The sequence below is a fragment of the Prinia subflava genome, chromosome 2, assembly GCF_021018805.1.
Source record: "Prinia subflava isolate CZ2003 ecotype Zambia chromosome 2, Cam_Psub_1.2, whole genome shotgun sequence".
In the NCBI taxonomy this organism is placed as follows: domain Eukaryota; kingdom Metazoa; phylum Chordata; class Aves; order Passeriformes; family Cisticolidae; genus Prinia; species Prinia subflava.
The window spans coordinates 1,815,983-1,830,855 of NC_086248.1; the positions used below are offsets into that span (position 1 = coordinate 1,815,983).

General features: G+C 50.7%; 1 protein-coding gene across 5 annotated transcripts in view; it reads left to right on the plus strand.

The window, feature by feature from the left end:
- The window catches only part of EXTL3 (exostosin like glycosyltransferase 3), a 140,916-nt gene that overhangs the window by 115,076 nt on the left and 10,967 nt on the right, over positions 1-14,873 (plus strand). The gene's annotated exons all lie outside the window — the stretch shown is intronic.

Consider the following 14,873-nt stretch of genomic DNA (forward strand, 5'->3'; position numbering starts at 1 on the left):
GGCTGGGCTGGGAATGCTGTCCTGACTTTCCCTTCTCTTTGGGCTGGGTAAATTGAGCTGGCTCTGGAGCTCGCGTGCCTGAGGTTTGCACGTCCTTTCCAGCAGAAGGACTCGAAGGGATTTTCCTGTCTCCATTTTAAGGAGTACAGCAGCATCTCTAGGGTGATGCTTCTGGCTGAGGGGAGGAGCAGGACACAACCTGGTGGCCATGGTGGCAGAATGAGCTCCTCTATATTTGTCCTTCAGCAAGCAACTGGCTCCTCAGGCTTGGTTTCCTGATGAGAGCAGCACCAACCTTCCAAACTGAACAGCAGCTCGAGATAAACCCTGCCCATGGTGATCAACACCAGCATTTCAGTCGATCCTTTTCCCTCCTGGAAGCTTTGCCTAAATACCAGCAGGGTTCAGCTTGGTAATTCAGCATTTACCAAACTCCGGCTTGGTGATGTGACTTGTGCTTTTCTGGGCCAATCACCTGCAGAAACTCCTCAGTGAGTCCCACCTTTATCCTGCTTTTCCCTGCCTTACCTTGACTCACAGCTCTTGTGTTCCAAATCAGCAAAAACCCAACTTTGCCTTGAGGTCCTGGATTGCAAATGGGAGTGGGGAGCTCCAGGTTTACTTCCTGAAGGAACCGTTCACACAAAATCCGCCGAGAAAATCCCTGTTTTTTAGCACTGAGTCACTTCCCACAGGAGATCTGCTCCATCCCGGGGTCAGACAGTCCCTGTTCAGTGCACCAGCGTTACCAGCAGTGTGTCCCGGGTCTGTGAGCTCAGTTTCTCCTGGAGAGCAGCTGTGGAAGGCAGGGAGATGTTCCACAGAAGAGCCTGGGCGCGCTCTCGGGTTTGCAGCACCACCTGCTGCCCGCGGAGCCGCTGCTGCCGGCGAGGCAGCGGAGCTCTGAAATCCCCCTGAGTTTTGCCATCTCCATATGTTGTTCTTTCTGCTGTGTAGCAGCAGAGGAAGGAACAAATTTGCTGCTTAGTTTACCTGCGAATCCTAAAATCCAGATGCTTGTCACTGCAGGGCCCGAGCAGAGGTGCAGCCATGCGTGAACGCGGGCTGATAATGGAACAAGCAGTGCCGACTCCTCGGAATTTGCACTCGGAATATTAACTCCAACACGCTCACCATCCTCACTGCTGTTCTAAACCCAGCCCTTCATTCTCCCCTGTGCCATGTGCTGCTTTGTGATGGCTTTTCCACAGATAAAACCTTCCTGTAGCCCCAGCTCTCCGAATCCCCTTGGCTCAGGATGGGGTTGGTGACCAGAAGGAAGCGTGTTTGGGGCATTGGAGAGGAAAATGAAGGGAGGGCAGCGTCCTTGCTTGCTGCTGGGGACATAACTGGGTGAGTTTTGTCACATGTGAAGGCCTGGAGGTGTCACAGGGGCCAGTCCCCTGTGCTGAAGCCATCAGACATCACATAAAAGCTGCCTGTGCATCTCAAGCGCTCCCTGGTTGGAGCAGGCTCTGTCACAACCTCTGGGGGACAAAAGCAGCAGACAGGACTTGGCACCGGGGCAGTGCAGCAGCAAAACCCACTCTGATTTTCCAGGGCTGCTTTTAGGGTTTGTGTTGTGACCTGTTTAAATACCAACAGAACACCAAATGTCCCCAAATTCCATGCACTGGAGCAAGCGTGGGGGAAAGGGAGTGTGTGGGTGCATTTTCTCTCTTTTTCCCTTTTGTTTTCACCTACTTTTCATCCTCTGTAACTTTGTTACGATGGAACCGAGTGTTGGCATCCACTTCGCTGCAAGCTATGCCCTTCTTCCCATAAAGTCCCAGAGCCTGGATATCTGCATTTCCTTTCTTCCCAGGCTTTTATCTGTCCTGGTAGAGCAGTTCTGCTGTGCAAAGCCATTTGATTGTGCATTCTGCACAGGCTGCCTTGTTTGTGAAGACAGCTTCATCTCCCAGAGTGGCCATAACTCGGTGCTGTGCCACAAGACACGGATGGGTCCCCTGGCACAGGTGGGAAGGAGCGAGCAGGACTCGCCCAGGTCAGGAATTTGGGTGTTAAATAGATGGGAAAAAAGAGAATCTGTGTTTGCTGGAGCAGGAGGGACCTCGTGGGACATTGGGACATCAAAGAGGCAGCTGTGAGGGACATGAGGAGGTTACAAAGAGGAAGGTACCTCTTGGATATGAGGTTAGACAAAGAGATGAGAAGCAGGAGAGAGTTTTTAATCACTGCTTGGTGCTGCCTGTCTGATGTAACTCTCAGATGCCTCTGTGGATCGATCAGCAAAGACATTGCAGCTCTCAAGGAGAAGGTGATGATTTACTCCCAAGTTTTGGGGTGGGCTGGCAGCAGCAGCCACCCCCTGGACAATCTCCTACCCCTTTTCCCCACAGTCCCTTCCCCTTTCCTCCCCTGTGTCTGGTGAGGAAGCAGATGCTGCTCTCTTATCAAACTCATGGATGCCTTTTTTCCCATTTTCATAAAATCAGACTGGTTGGGTCTCCCCGCCCTGCTGGGCATATGGAACTCTCCCCTCTCCAAAAAGCAGCACCTGGCTTTTCCTGGGCTTTTGGAAAAGGTTCATCTCCTGTGAAAAGCCATTGGTGGAGGTGATGGAGTAGCTGGATTCAGAACCAGGGGCTGCAGTTTGTTTTCCTCTTGTCCTGTCTCCAGAATCCCTGGAATCAATCACTGCAAACACCCAAAAAGGATGGAGCTTTTCCTCCTGATGACAGTGAGGGGATGTCTCATAGAGCCTATGAGGAAATCAGGGGGAAAATCAGCAGGTTTTAGACACTTCCATATATTTAAAGCCTTTAGTTAATTAATGAAAATCTGTGTTAGACCTGTTAAGAAAAGTGAGGATTTTTTTCCTTTTCCTGAAATTGGTGAAAGGACCATCAGCAATGAGCTAAGGGCACTAGAGGGAAACTGAGGCACAGAGAAAGCCACACCTGGTCACTGAAACATCCCCTTGTATGTCTCCGTATAAGTTCACAGAAATGCTGTTTTCACCTATTCCCAGATTTTGTGACAGCAGAAGGACAGGAAATCTGGTGAAGCTTCTGTCTCCCAGATAACAAACTCAGATCCAAATAGTTCAGCAGAGTCTTCATCTTCCTGAATGCTCATTTGAACTGAACTCTGAGGGGTTGGAGCTTCGTGGAGGGAGGAGAAATGGGTTTTGTTCTCAACACTGAAAGCTTTTGGGCAGGGAAGTTCCATTTCCAGCCTGATCATGGCTTTGATCTCTGCCCAGAGCCCGGCTTGTGGGAGCCTGGCTTATCTCTGTGACACAGGGCAGCCACATCTCGGGCTGTGACAGCAGGGAGGTGAGAGGGAATGAGAACAGCTTCAGAACAGCCATAAACTGGATCATTCTTTCCAGCAGGGCTCATTTTCCTCTTGCTCTGGATGCAGGTGACAACGCAAATTGGTTTCAAAACACTGATATTAATGAGGTTGATTTTATTGGGAATTTACGAAAGGAATTGTTTTGAATTGTGACTCATTTATGTGATCTCCATAATTTCTAACACATGCTGGTCCTTAATTCCCAGCCCATCCTGTGGCTTGTGGGAGGTGGTTCTGGGGGTCTGGATTCATCCCAACCATGTGTTGGCAGTAATTATTAACTCCCTCTTGATGGAAGCATTTATTCCTCCTGGATTTTGTTAAACCAAGTATTAAAAGCCTTGGGATAAATCAAGCTTGGAAGGACCTGACATTGCCCATGCCTTGAGTTCTGTGCTCCTCTGGGTAGAAGAATGATGGGCTGGTGTGAGACGTGGACCAGGTAAAGTAGGATTTGGCCAAGGATTCCAGCAATTAGGATCCAGAAATTGAAAAGAGAGAAATTCATAGAAGAATTCAGAGAGAAATTCGTAGAAACCCATCTAGACCTTGTATCCAAATTTGTCACTGGCTGGCTCTGCCACCTGGAGGGAAAATGGTGCATTTGGGGAAGATGCCTCTCCCTTTATTTGGCCACGTTCAGGAGGACATTCCAACCATGTCCTCTGCTGTGGGAGCTGATGGAAATTTCGGTTCTCAGTGAGCTGGAACAACAGGAACAACGAGGGGTAAAATGCCAATTTGGGGATGGTGGTGTGGGTACTGGCACAGTTCTTTGAACGTTCTGTAAAGGAGCTCTCATCCCTCTGTGATGGATTTGAGGGCAGACATGCTGCAGCAAGCTGAATTCATTTCTCCCAGAACCTCCCCAGTGAGATCTCAGCCTTCCCATCTCAGAAATCCCCGGAATGTTTCCGGTCTGGAATCAGCCTGGAAGCCAAAAGGGAGTTTATGTGCCCGAGTGCTTTATGACTGCTGCTCCCAGCCACATAAACATTAATAAATCCACTGTCCTCTTCCCATCAAAACAATAACCTGCCTGCAAACTTGATGGCTTCTTGGCTCTGCTTGTATCAGACTTTATATTCGAGGTTTTTTAGTAGCTGCTCAGTGAGTTATAGTCTGACACCAATTCCCTCCTCCCTTTGTTGGGCTGTGATGTTCGTTTGGATGCCCTCAGATACAAATGTTTGCACTGAAGCTCTTGTAGAAGCTCAATTTTCAGGTATCAGAGCAGTTTTGAAATGCTGGAGACATCTCTTGAGCATCCTTGGGTGTGATGTATTCCGAAGAGCGAGGTGCACCAATGTGAACAAATTTACAAATAATGGCACCTGCTCTGCCAGGTGTTTTGTTTTCCTGCTGTGGTGGAAATCCTGTCTGACAGATCCCGAGGAGGAACCCGCTGAAGAAGTAATTGCACAACAATACAGAGGATTTGCACTGACGAAAGCCTCTGGTAATTAAAGCAGCTGGGCTATCAGCCAAAGAGCAAAGTGTGGAAAGATAAGCTGTGCCTCACTTAGTGAGCAGAAAGGAGGTATTTCCAATAATCCCCTGGGATCACAGCCTTGGATTCCCTGCACTTTGCTCTTCCCTGCCTCTCTGCTGTGCATTTCTGTGTCCCCAGGATGGGAGTTGCTGGGTTTCCTCCCGTGCCATGGCCTGGCAAGGGGAGGAGACCTCAGGGGTGCTCCCGAGCCCCCTCCTGACTTTGGCATCTCCTGCCTCACAGATGAGATGTGACAGCCCCTCTCAGATCCCCCCTGAGCTCCCAGTCCATTTGCTGCCGGGATTCTCGGCACGGATCAGGGCACTGGCAGTGTGCCTTTTCCAGGGAAATCACAAGTGCAGGAATTAGCTGGTGATGGGGCTGAGGGAGATCTGGACTTTCACACTTCCAAAGTTTTGGGGTTTTGAGTGTTGATTGAAATCAGGTCAGGGAGCTGCAGCCTGTGAGTGGCTCTTGGGCTCTTTCTGGCTGTTCTGAGCTCTTGTTTGGCTCTTCCAAGGATGTTGAGGAGCTTGTACCTGCCTGACACAGCTCTGAGTGCTCCACAGCTGGGAAAGTGAGGCAGGCGGGGAAATTGAGTATTTTTAGCCAAAATCAGGCCCGGCTTTCCCAGTCAGTTCCTTGTGCAGCTCTGCCCTGCCTGGCGCGGTGGCAGCTTCCCTGTGATTCCCAGAATGGATCCAGGAGATGGGAGCCAGTTCAGAACCGTGGTCACTCCAACCTGATGAGCTCCTCAGGCTCTCTCTGCTCCAGGATCTGCAGCTGGTTCAGCCAAACTCCTGCAGAATCCCAGGGGAGGGTGGGATCTGTTCCCAGGCTCATTCCTGAGCTGTTGGTGTTTCCCAGTCTGGGAAGCTTTTGCTGCCCAGTTTGAATCCCTCATCCCTGAGCTCCAGGCAGTGACACTCCAATTTTGGGTGGATTTAGAAGCTGCTGCCTGCCCTCTCTCTGCCTCTTTGCGTGTTCTCGTTCTCAGCAGTGGTCCCAAATGGCATCTCTGTGTTGTACCTAATATTACCAAGTGGGTTTGGTACAGGCAGTGTGAGGAAGGTGTCCCCATTTCATCAGAACAACCTTTTTGCTGCTAAAATTGCCACTAAAGCAGCCAGGGAGTATTTGGAGAGGAAGAAGAGGGGCAGAGGATGAAGTTCAGAGTTGACAGTAGAAGTGTGTGGATGCCCTGCTTATCCTGAATCCATGCTGGGGACCCTCCATCATCTCCCTGGGGTGTTTCAGCTCCAGCATCTGGGACTGTTCCTAGGCTGGGCAGAATTCCATTGGGATTTTCAGGCCTCGAATACCAAGACAGGAATTGCCAGGTGCAAACAGGTTCATCCAGCTGCAGCTTGAGAGAGCACAGATAGAGAACTGTGACATCTGTCAGGACATCACACTCCTGAGAGACATTGAGGGGCTGGAGCGTGTCCAGGGCAGGGAACAGAGCTGGGGAAGGGGCTGGAGCACCAGGAGAGGCTGAGGGAGCTGGGAAAGGGGCTCAGCCTGGAGAAAAGGAGGCTCAGGGGGAACCTTGTGGCTCTGCACAACTCCCTGACAGGAGGGGACAGCCAGGGAGGGGTCAGGCTCTGCCTCAAAGGAAAAGGGACAGGAGGAGAGGGAACGGCCTCAAGCTGTGCCAAGGGAGGTTCAGGTTGGACACCAGGAGGGATTTCTCCATGGAAAGGGTGGTCAGGCATTGGAACTGCCCCGGGCAGTGCTGGAGTCCCCATCCCTGAAGGGGATTTTAAAACATGGGGAATGTTCTGGGTGTGGATCGTGGGTTAATGGTTGGAGTTGGTCACCCTCGATCTCCATCCTTAAATGATTCTGTGGTTCCATGATCACACCTTTGGGAATTGCCTATTCCACTGCAAAAAACCCCCCACCAAACTAAAAATTTGGGTTATCAGTATGAAAACTCTCAATAGAGCTCACTCTTTCTTCTTGAAATGACTTTCCTTGGCTTCACAGCAAACAGTGGCTTGTAAATCTGGCTCGTGATCCCAGACCTGCCAGTGGAAGTTGGATCAGGAGCTTTGCACTCCGCAGCTTTTCCCTGGGAGCTTTCATGAAAAACACTCACAGGAATTTCAGGAAGTTGAGAAGGGAACGAGCTGCAGCAGTGGAAGTATTTGAACATGACAGCGTGTTATCTCAGGGACCTTCTTTGAGCCAAATAATTACAATTAATTGTAAAATAAATCTAATTGGACAACCAGCTCCATGTGCATCTCTAATTGCACAGCCACTAACAGCAACACACAGAGAATAAAAATAAGTATCTGCATCCCTTTAATGTTAAAAGGAGCATCCTTCTCCTTTCGTTTCTCTGGGAGGATGCGACAGCTGCTCCTGTATGAAAATGAATAAATAATCAGTTTTATTTGTATCTCAAGCTGTTTTCTCCTCTCAGAGGCAAGCAATCCACTGATCTCAGCTGAGGAGTTTAAAGGGAGACCAAGTGTTTGCACATTTTCTGTGCGTGGACATCAATTTTAAAAAAGCCTTTCCGTGGTATCTTCCTGTGTGGTTTTGTTCTCAGCGGGGGATAATTTATGCTGGGTTTTATGTTGCATTATTTAATTACACGTATTTTTAAAATGCATCTGTTTTGCCAATTTATATTCAGCGTGCGCTGCCTCTGGATGGCTTTGGAGCTAAATACCCTTCTCATACCTCTGGAGATGGGTCTTAAAATAGTCTATAAATCCTTTTAATTCAGATTTTGAAAACGCTTTGAGTTGGAGGTAGCAAAGCTGGAGGTTCAGGGTGTAAAGGAGGGGCTGTGGCTGTTTCAAGGTGAAGAGGAAGGAGCAGGGAATAATTAATACACGAGGAAAGGGATAACAGCAACTTCCCAATCCATCTTTACAAGGGAGGATGAAAGGGAAAACAAGAAGGTGAAGAATTGCCAGGGGAAACCACTGTGAAAACCAGGGACAGCTCCTCAGGCAATGCATGACTGAGGAAACATCCTGCTAAAAGTGTCAGATTCGGGCTGGATGCTCAGATAAATGGATATTTTTGGCACCATCATGTCAAGCAAGGGAGCAGATTCCAGAGGATTTCTATGGGCTGGGTGAGGACTGATGTCCCACTGCCCACAGCTCCATCCAAGCACATCCTGGGGCTCATCCAGTCCTGGAAAAAGCTTAGAGCCAGCTGGGAATGGTGAGGAGTCATGAGAGGAGCACATCCCCTGTGGCTTTTGCCTGGGTGCAGGAGGATCCAGGCATCTCCCTCAGGACAGCTCTGGAAGTGGTAACGGGGTTGCTTTAGGAGCTGAGGTCCCAGCCATTCCCATTTATTGATACGTCAGAATCTGAGTGTGTCAACCCCAGGGAAACACCCAAATATTGTCCTAAAAAACACCTCAAAGCTGCTTTTTGTGCATCTGGCACTTTGCCTCTGCATCCCGAGTTTTTAAACATTCATTATCACAAACATGGCCAAAAGAACATCCTTTTTTTGGTTTATTCTTTTTTGTGGGTTTTTTTTGGTGGTTTGTTTTTTGGTGTTTTTTTTTTTTTGTTTTGTTTTTGTTTTTGTTTTTGTTTTTTGTTTTTTGTTGTTGGTGTTTTTTTTGTTTTTTTTTTTGTTTGTTTGTTTTTTTTTTTTTTTTTGGTTTTTGGTTTTTGGGTGGTTTTTTTTTTGTTTGTTTGTTTTTTGTTGCTGTTGTTTGTTTTTTTTGGTGTTTGTTTGTGGGTTTTTTTTTGTTTGGTTTTGGTTTTGGGTTTTTTTTGTTACAAAACGCCAGCCTGCTCAGATCTGGCAGTCTGGAAGGAGCTTTGACACCCTGCTCACACGATGTCAAAGTGCAGGGCAGCAATTCCTGCTCGAGCACCCTCGAGTCCCGCCTTGTGCCAGACTCATTCCCTCGAGTTTTTGGGTCTGTGTTGGGAAGGAGAGCGTGGTTTTGGGGAGGAAAGGCATCACCCCAGGGGCCTGGCTCTGGTGGAAATGCCGTGCTGGCATCCCATCTCCTCCCTGCCCGTGCAGCTCTGGCAGCGTGCCGGGAGGAGCCGCGTGTTGTATCGAGTGAGGCAGGATTATTTCAGTTCTCATGAAATGAAGAGCTCCTGGCTGAGCTCCTGCATCTGTGCTTTTGGCTTTGGAAAAAGCAGGATGGATCTCTGTCCTCTGAGGGTTTTCTCAGGGTGGGAGCTGAGGTTGGCAGGAGGGAGAAGGTTCTGCGTGGGCAGGGCGGGACAGCAGCGCCGCTGGGTGTGAGGCTGCTCCTGGAAATCTTCAATCAGCACCACCGTGGTTGTCCTTGGGAGGGGCAGCCGGGCAGATTTGAGGTCTGGGCAGAGAGCCACGGTGATCCTGCCAGCTTTTGTGGAGCAGCCCAGCTTGCCCAGAACAGGTAGTGATAAAACACTGAGAAAATCCAGTTTAAAATGTGGCCGTGGTCGGACTGGCGGGATTTACTCCAATGTCACCTCAGTGGGAGTGGCTGCAGAGATTTTGGGTGATGCCAGCAGCTCCTTTGGCTTCTCCTTGGCACCTGTCCTGGCAGAGAGCTTGGCTGCTTGTCATGGAGCCAGCGTGCCCGGGATCAGCCTCTTCCCTCATTCCATGGAACGAGGCAGAGCTCAGAGACATCAGGATCAAAGTCATCCTTAGCAAAGGGAACCTCGGGTGTGCAGTGGAGCCTGACCCAGTGCCAGAATTCCTGCTGGAGCCAGGATGCTGAGAGAATCACGGAATCATTCAGGTTGGAAAAATCCTTCAGGGCCATCGAGTCCAAGCTGTGCCCGACCCCCACCTTGTCACCAGCCCAGGCTCTGAGTGCCACATCCAGGCTTTCCTTGGACACCTCCAGGGATGGGCACTCCAAATCTCCCTGCCAGCCCCTTCCACTGCCCAACCATCCTTTCCATGAAGGAATTCCTCCTCTTTGCCCACTCTGAGGCCGTCTGTCCCTGTCTGACATCCCACATTCATTGCTTGGCTCTGTGCAAACTCGTTCTGACAGCTTCACTTCCAAAAAATGACCCAGCTTCCAGGAGATGCTGCTTGGTGGGCCCAGGCAGAGCTGTTGTCTCCTCGTGCCCATCTCTGGTTGCATTTGCAGAGCAGCAGGTGCCAGTCTGATCTCACACCTCGGCTGTGGAGGGAGTGGTGATACAAGATGTGATTTATTCTGTTTATGGGTCTGCACACCCTTCCCTCCTTCCAGGGGGCCTTGTAAATAATCCCAGCACTTGTGCCTGATGTGTGGAGGGAGGGGACCCTGGTGGATCTCAGGTGCTGATCCGGGCAAGTTTCTTAATCAGAACACGTCTGGATTTGGCCAGTCCAGGAGTTGAAATTAAATGTATGTGACAGAGTGGCTTCAGGGATCCTTGGAACTCGTTGCTCCCTTTTCCTAGAGTTTGCCATCTCCCCAAGTCCTCCAACAGAGCCCTCCCTGGCCTCTCTTAAGCCTAGATTGGCTGGTTTTTAATTGATTTCTTTCCCACATGTGCCTTGGCTTCCTGTGTGCCTCTGCAGAAAGAGAGGAGGGTGCGAGGCCACCTGCTCAGCTGGGAACGAGGACGTGGGACATGGGCAGAGTGAACATCATCACCTCCAGATGTGGCAGTCCTCGAGGGCTGGGGACAATGGTGGCACTTTGTTGGAGTCCAGGACATCCCTCTGGCCACCCTGGAGGGTTTGGAGACCGGACAGGGTGGTCTGGGATCTGTCCAAGGGGCTCAGGCAGCCTCACACAGAGCCCAGGAGGACACTGCCTCTGATCCCTGGCCATGGGAGTGAATGCCCACATTGTATGAACAATCACAAGCTGAGAGAATTCAAAATAAGCAGTATTTAGTTTATCATAGAACGTAAATGTAGAATCCAGGATTCTCAGTATATGGGTTTGAAGAGACAAGATGGAGGAATTGGGGAGTGGCCCCTGTGCTCCTTGTTCTTGCTCTCATCCCCCATCTTTTGCTAAGTTAGATTTTAGAGATTAGTTTAGAGTAGAAACAACATGTTAACATAGGTAGTAGGCATTAGCAAAATTTTGTAAATAAAAAGTTTGTTTTAGATGGGTCAAGAGTACCATACGTAAGGTCCGGGACCCTCTGATCCACCCAGTCCCCCGCGTGTCCTGCTCTGCTGGGGACACCCTGCAGAGCTGGGAAAGAACTGAGATAATGAAGAATAAACAACCTTGGAAACACGGACTGGCAGACTCAGCTTGTCTGCTCTGGCTCCGGTGTGAAACACTTAGGGCAAAGAGAAAACAAAAAACCTGATTACCTCGAGGAACAGCAACCCCGAGGAAACTCCCAAGGAACAGCAACCTTAAGAAAAAACCTCATTACCTCAAGGAACAGCAACCCAGAAGAGAATCTCAGAGAACAGCAGCCCTGAGAGCACCTCTGGGGCCAAGGTCCAGGCCTGGGCTGGTCAGGCTGGTCACCCCTGCTCCGGGAGAGGCGTTAACCCCTTCCTGCACGGAGAGGATCTGAGTCCTGCCCGCTCTCCAAAGGGAACACGTGGTGTCCCCACCCCACCCTGCCCTCTTCCCCCAGCCCGTTTGGGTGGAATTCCTCATCTTTGGCAAAGATGGAAACGGATCCTTTTCCTGGGAGCTCATTCTGTCTCCCCAGATTATCCAGCTCTCCTAAGGGCATCCCTTTTTTCCCCTCACAGCTCCCCTGATGTGAGCAATGAGGCGCCCGGGTTCTTGCAGAGTTTGCTCTTTGCCCAGGAATCAATCCAGTTCACTAAGCTGAGCTGTCAAAACTCCTCCAAGGGCACAGGCATTCCTCATGTTCTCACCATCAAATTATATGTGACACTTAATTTAAAGCTTAAGCCTGAAGCCTCACTAGCAAGGAGATTGCTGGAAGGTATCGATTTTGCGGTGGTTTTTTGTGTTTATGTATAAAAACGTATTTTAAAGTATTGGTAAAAGGCCATTATTGCTGGGCAGACTCTGGATTTATGCTCTGGTTTAGTTTTCTCTCGGGTTTTTTAAGATCCATTTGTCCAACGTGTCTGTGAACAACAAAACACCGGGAGGAAATGGACGTCCTGGAGTCGCGGGGTTTTGTGCTCCTTGAGTCAAACAAATCCCAGGTTGTGGCACTGAATCGCCTGGAACTGGTTTTCCAAAAGGAGAGGAAGCTCCTGGTGGGGTGTGTTGGGTGCTTGGAGGCATTTTAGGTGTCTCCAAACTCTGCAAACCGCCCAGGAGGTTTGTGGTTTTGAGCTCTGGGCCATTTAGCAGATGGCAAAGCGTTTTAAAGAGAATTAGTCCCAAACAAAAGTCAAAAATAACCAAAATTAGGGTTAAAACTAACCAAAATTAACCAAAAATAACCACAGTCTGGGCTGGATTTGAGTCTGGAGGGGCTGGAGTTGGTGCAGGTGCCACCACTGATGCTCTGCTCGGTGTTTGGAGCCCTTGCTGTGGGGGGAGGTGGTGTTTGGTCAGGGGCTGGGGCCTCTCTTGTTGTTCTCTGGCTGATTTTGTGTCCTCCTCACTGTCTGAATCTCCTTGGGAAGGAGAACTGCTCGTTCTGCAGGAGCCTCTCAGCTCTGCTTTCGTTGGGTTTGGACAGAGCTCTTGGCTTGAGACGGTTAAAGAGCAAAGTTGTGGCAAAAAATGGTGATTAAAATGATGGAAGGGTGGGAGAGGCAGCGCTGGGGCAGAGATTGAGACCTCAGCATCAGCAAAAGGACAGAGACAGGGCTGGTTGTGGCACCTCTGGGCTCTTCTGGGGGTGAGACCCACCCAGGGCAGGGCTGGAGCTGAAGGGAGACGATTCCCAAGGAGCAGCGCTGATGTTGGAAAGGGAACGTGGCAGAGGAAAGGTGGATTCTCCCCAGGTGATGGGGCAGAGGAAAGGTGGATTCTCCCCAGGGGATGTGGCAGAGGAAAGGTGGATTCTCCCCAGGGGATGTGGCAGAGGAAAGGTGGATTCTCCCCAGGGGATGTGGCAGAGGAAAGGTGGATTCTCCCCAGGGGATGGGGCAGAGGAAAGGTGGATTCTCCCCAGGGGATGGGGCAGAGGAAAGGTGGATTCTCCCCAGGGGATGGGGCAGAGGAAAGGTGGATTCCCCCCAGGTGGAGACAGGAGACCCTCCCGGCAGAGATCTCCCAGTGCCAGCTCCACTGCCCTGTGGCACACAGGAGCTTCATGCTGGTGACTTGGAGGATTCCAGAATGGTTTGCCCCTTTCTTGCACACAGGGAATAAACCAATCCTGGAGACTGAGAACCTCCATGAGAGGCCTCTAACAAACATGAAATCACACAGATGGCTTCCTGTGCACCTCAGGGGGCAAGGAGGCAGCTCAGCACTGAGTCCTCACCACCCAGGGACACCGGGGAGTTCAACAGAAACCTGGGAGCCCTGGCAAGGTTCAGTGACATTCATCGGTGCCACGTGGCCAAATTAACCAACTCCAAATGTGCCTTCCCTCCCTGGAACAGCTCCTTCACCTGCTCCTGTGTTATCCCTGCTCTTGTGTCCAACTCCAGCTCCTCCCTCCTCTCTCAAATGCACGGGGTGGGCACCACACACAGCCTCAAGCTGAGGGCCCTCTGCACTTTTTGGAGATGCTTCATCACCACCTAAATGGGAGCTCTGTTCTGTTCCAGACAGCCTGATCAGTCACACCAAAAAAATTCAATTATCTGTTGTGTTGGATCACCCATATTTATACAGCAGGTGGGTTTTTATCCCACACAGTTTATAGCAAAGCAAGCTGGAAATTCAAATCCCAGAATGGTTTGGGAGGGAAGGGACCTGAAAGCTCATCCCATTCCACTTCCTGCCACAGGCAGGGACACCTTCCACTATCCCAGACTGATCCAAGCCCCATCCAGCCTGGCTTTGGACACTTCCAGGGATCCAGGGGCAGCCACAGCTTCTCTGGGCACCCTGTGCCAGGGCCTCACCACCTTCACAGCCAGGAATTCCTTCCCAATATCCCATCCATCCCTGCCCTCTGGCAGTTTGAAGCCATTCCCTGTGTCCTGTCCCTCCATCCCTTGTCCCCAGTCCCTCTCCAGCTCTCCTGGAGCCCCTTTAGGCTCTGGAAGGGGCTCTGAGCTCTCCCTGGATCCTTCTCTCCATGCTGGACTCACTCCAGCAGATCCACGTCCTTCCTGTGCTGAGGCCCCCAGAGCTGAACGCGGAGTGTGGAGATGCCTTTTCCTGCATTCCCACCCTGATCCCTGCATCCCCTTCTCCAGCAGTTCCCAGGCAGACAGAAAACCCCTGGCAGCATCTGCTGGCTCTGGATAACCCTGCAGCCGAGCCAAACACTGAGCTGAGTTTTGTGGTGCTTCTCCACCTTGGGAAGGAGCAGGATCAGAAATTCCTGTGCCAACTTTGTCTCCCTGCTTTTTCCACGTCCTGATGAAACCACAGAGCTCCCGGGGTGGGAATGCTGCCAGCTCAGCTCTGGCCCTGCTTTTCCCCTGCCCAGAGCTGCCCAGTTTGCTCACCTGCAGTACATTGGTGGTGCTTTTGATGGCCCTCCAGTGAAATATTCAACGTGTTCCTGCCGAATATTCCGTCCCCCCGGAGCTGTCGGCAGATGAAAGCTCCAAGGCTGCTTTTCCATGGGAATTTAATCACCCCAGCTGTCACGCAGATCCCGATACAAACATTTCCACTGCTAATGGTTTCAGCGTGGGCTTTTTTGTGGGATCAAGTGTAATCTCATTTAATGGAGTTCTATTGCCGTGACGCTTCGGTCTTTTCACCAGGCTGGGCTTAATTTTTAAATGGGGATTGTTCAGAGCAGAGGCAGGGAAATGACTGGAGTGGGGTGGGAAAAGTGGGATGGACGGAGTGACTTTGGATCAGCCAGGGGAGGCTGGAAGTGTCAGAGCAGTGGGAAGGATCCAGGGTGGATGGGGCTGTCAGGAATGGTGTGAAACTGCCAGGGGAGGGTTAGGCTGGATGTCAGGGAAAGGTTCTTCCCTGGAGGGTGTCGGCACTGGAATGGTGACATTCCCAAGGCTGCCAGAGCTGCAGGAGCGTTTGGACAGCAGGGATGCACAGGGTGGGATTGTTGGGGTGTCT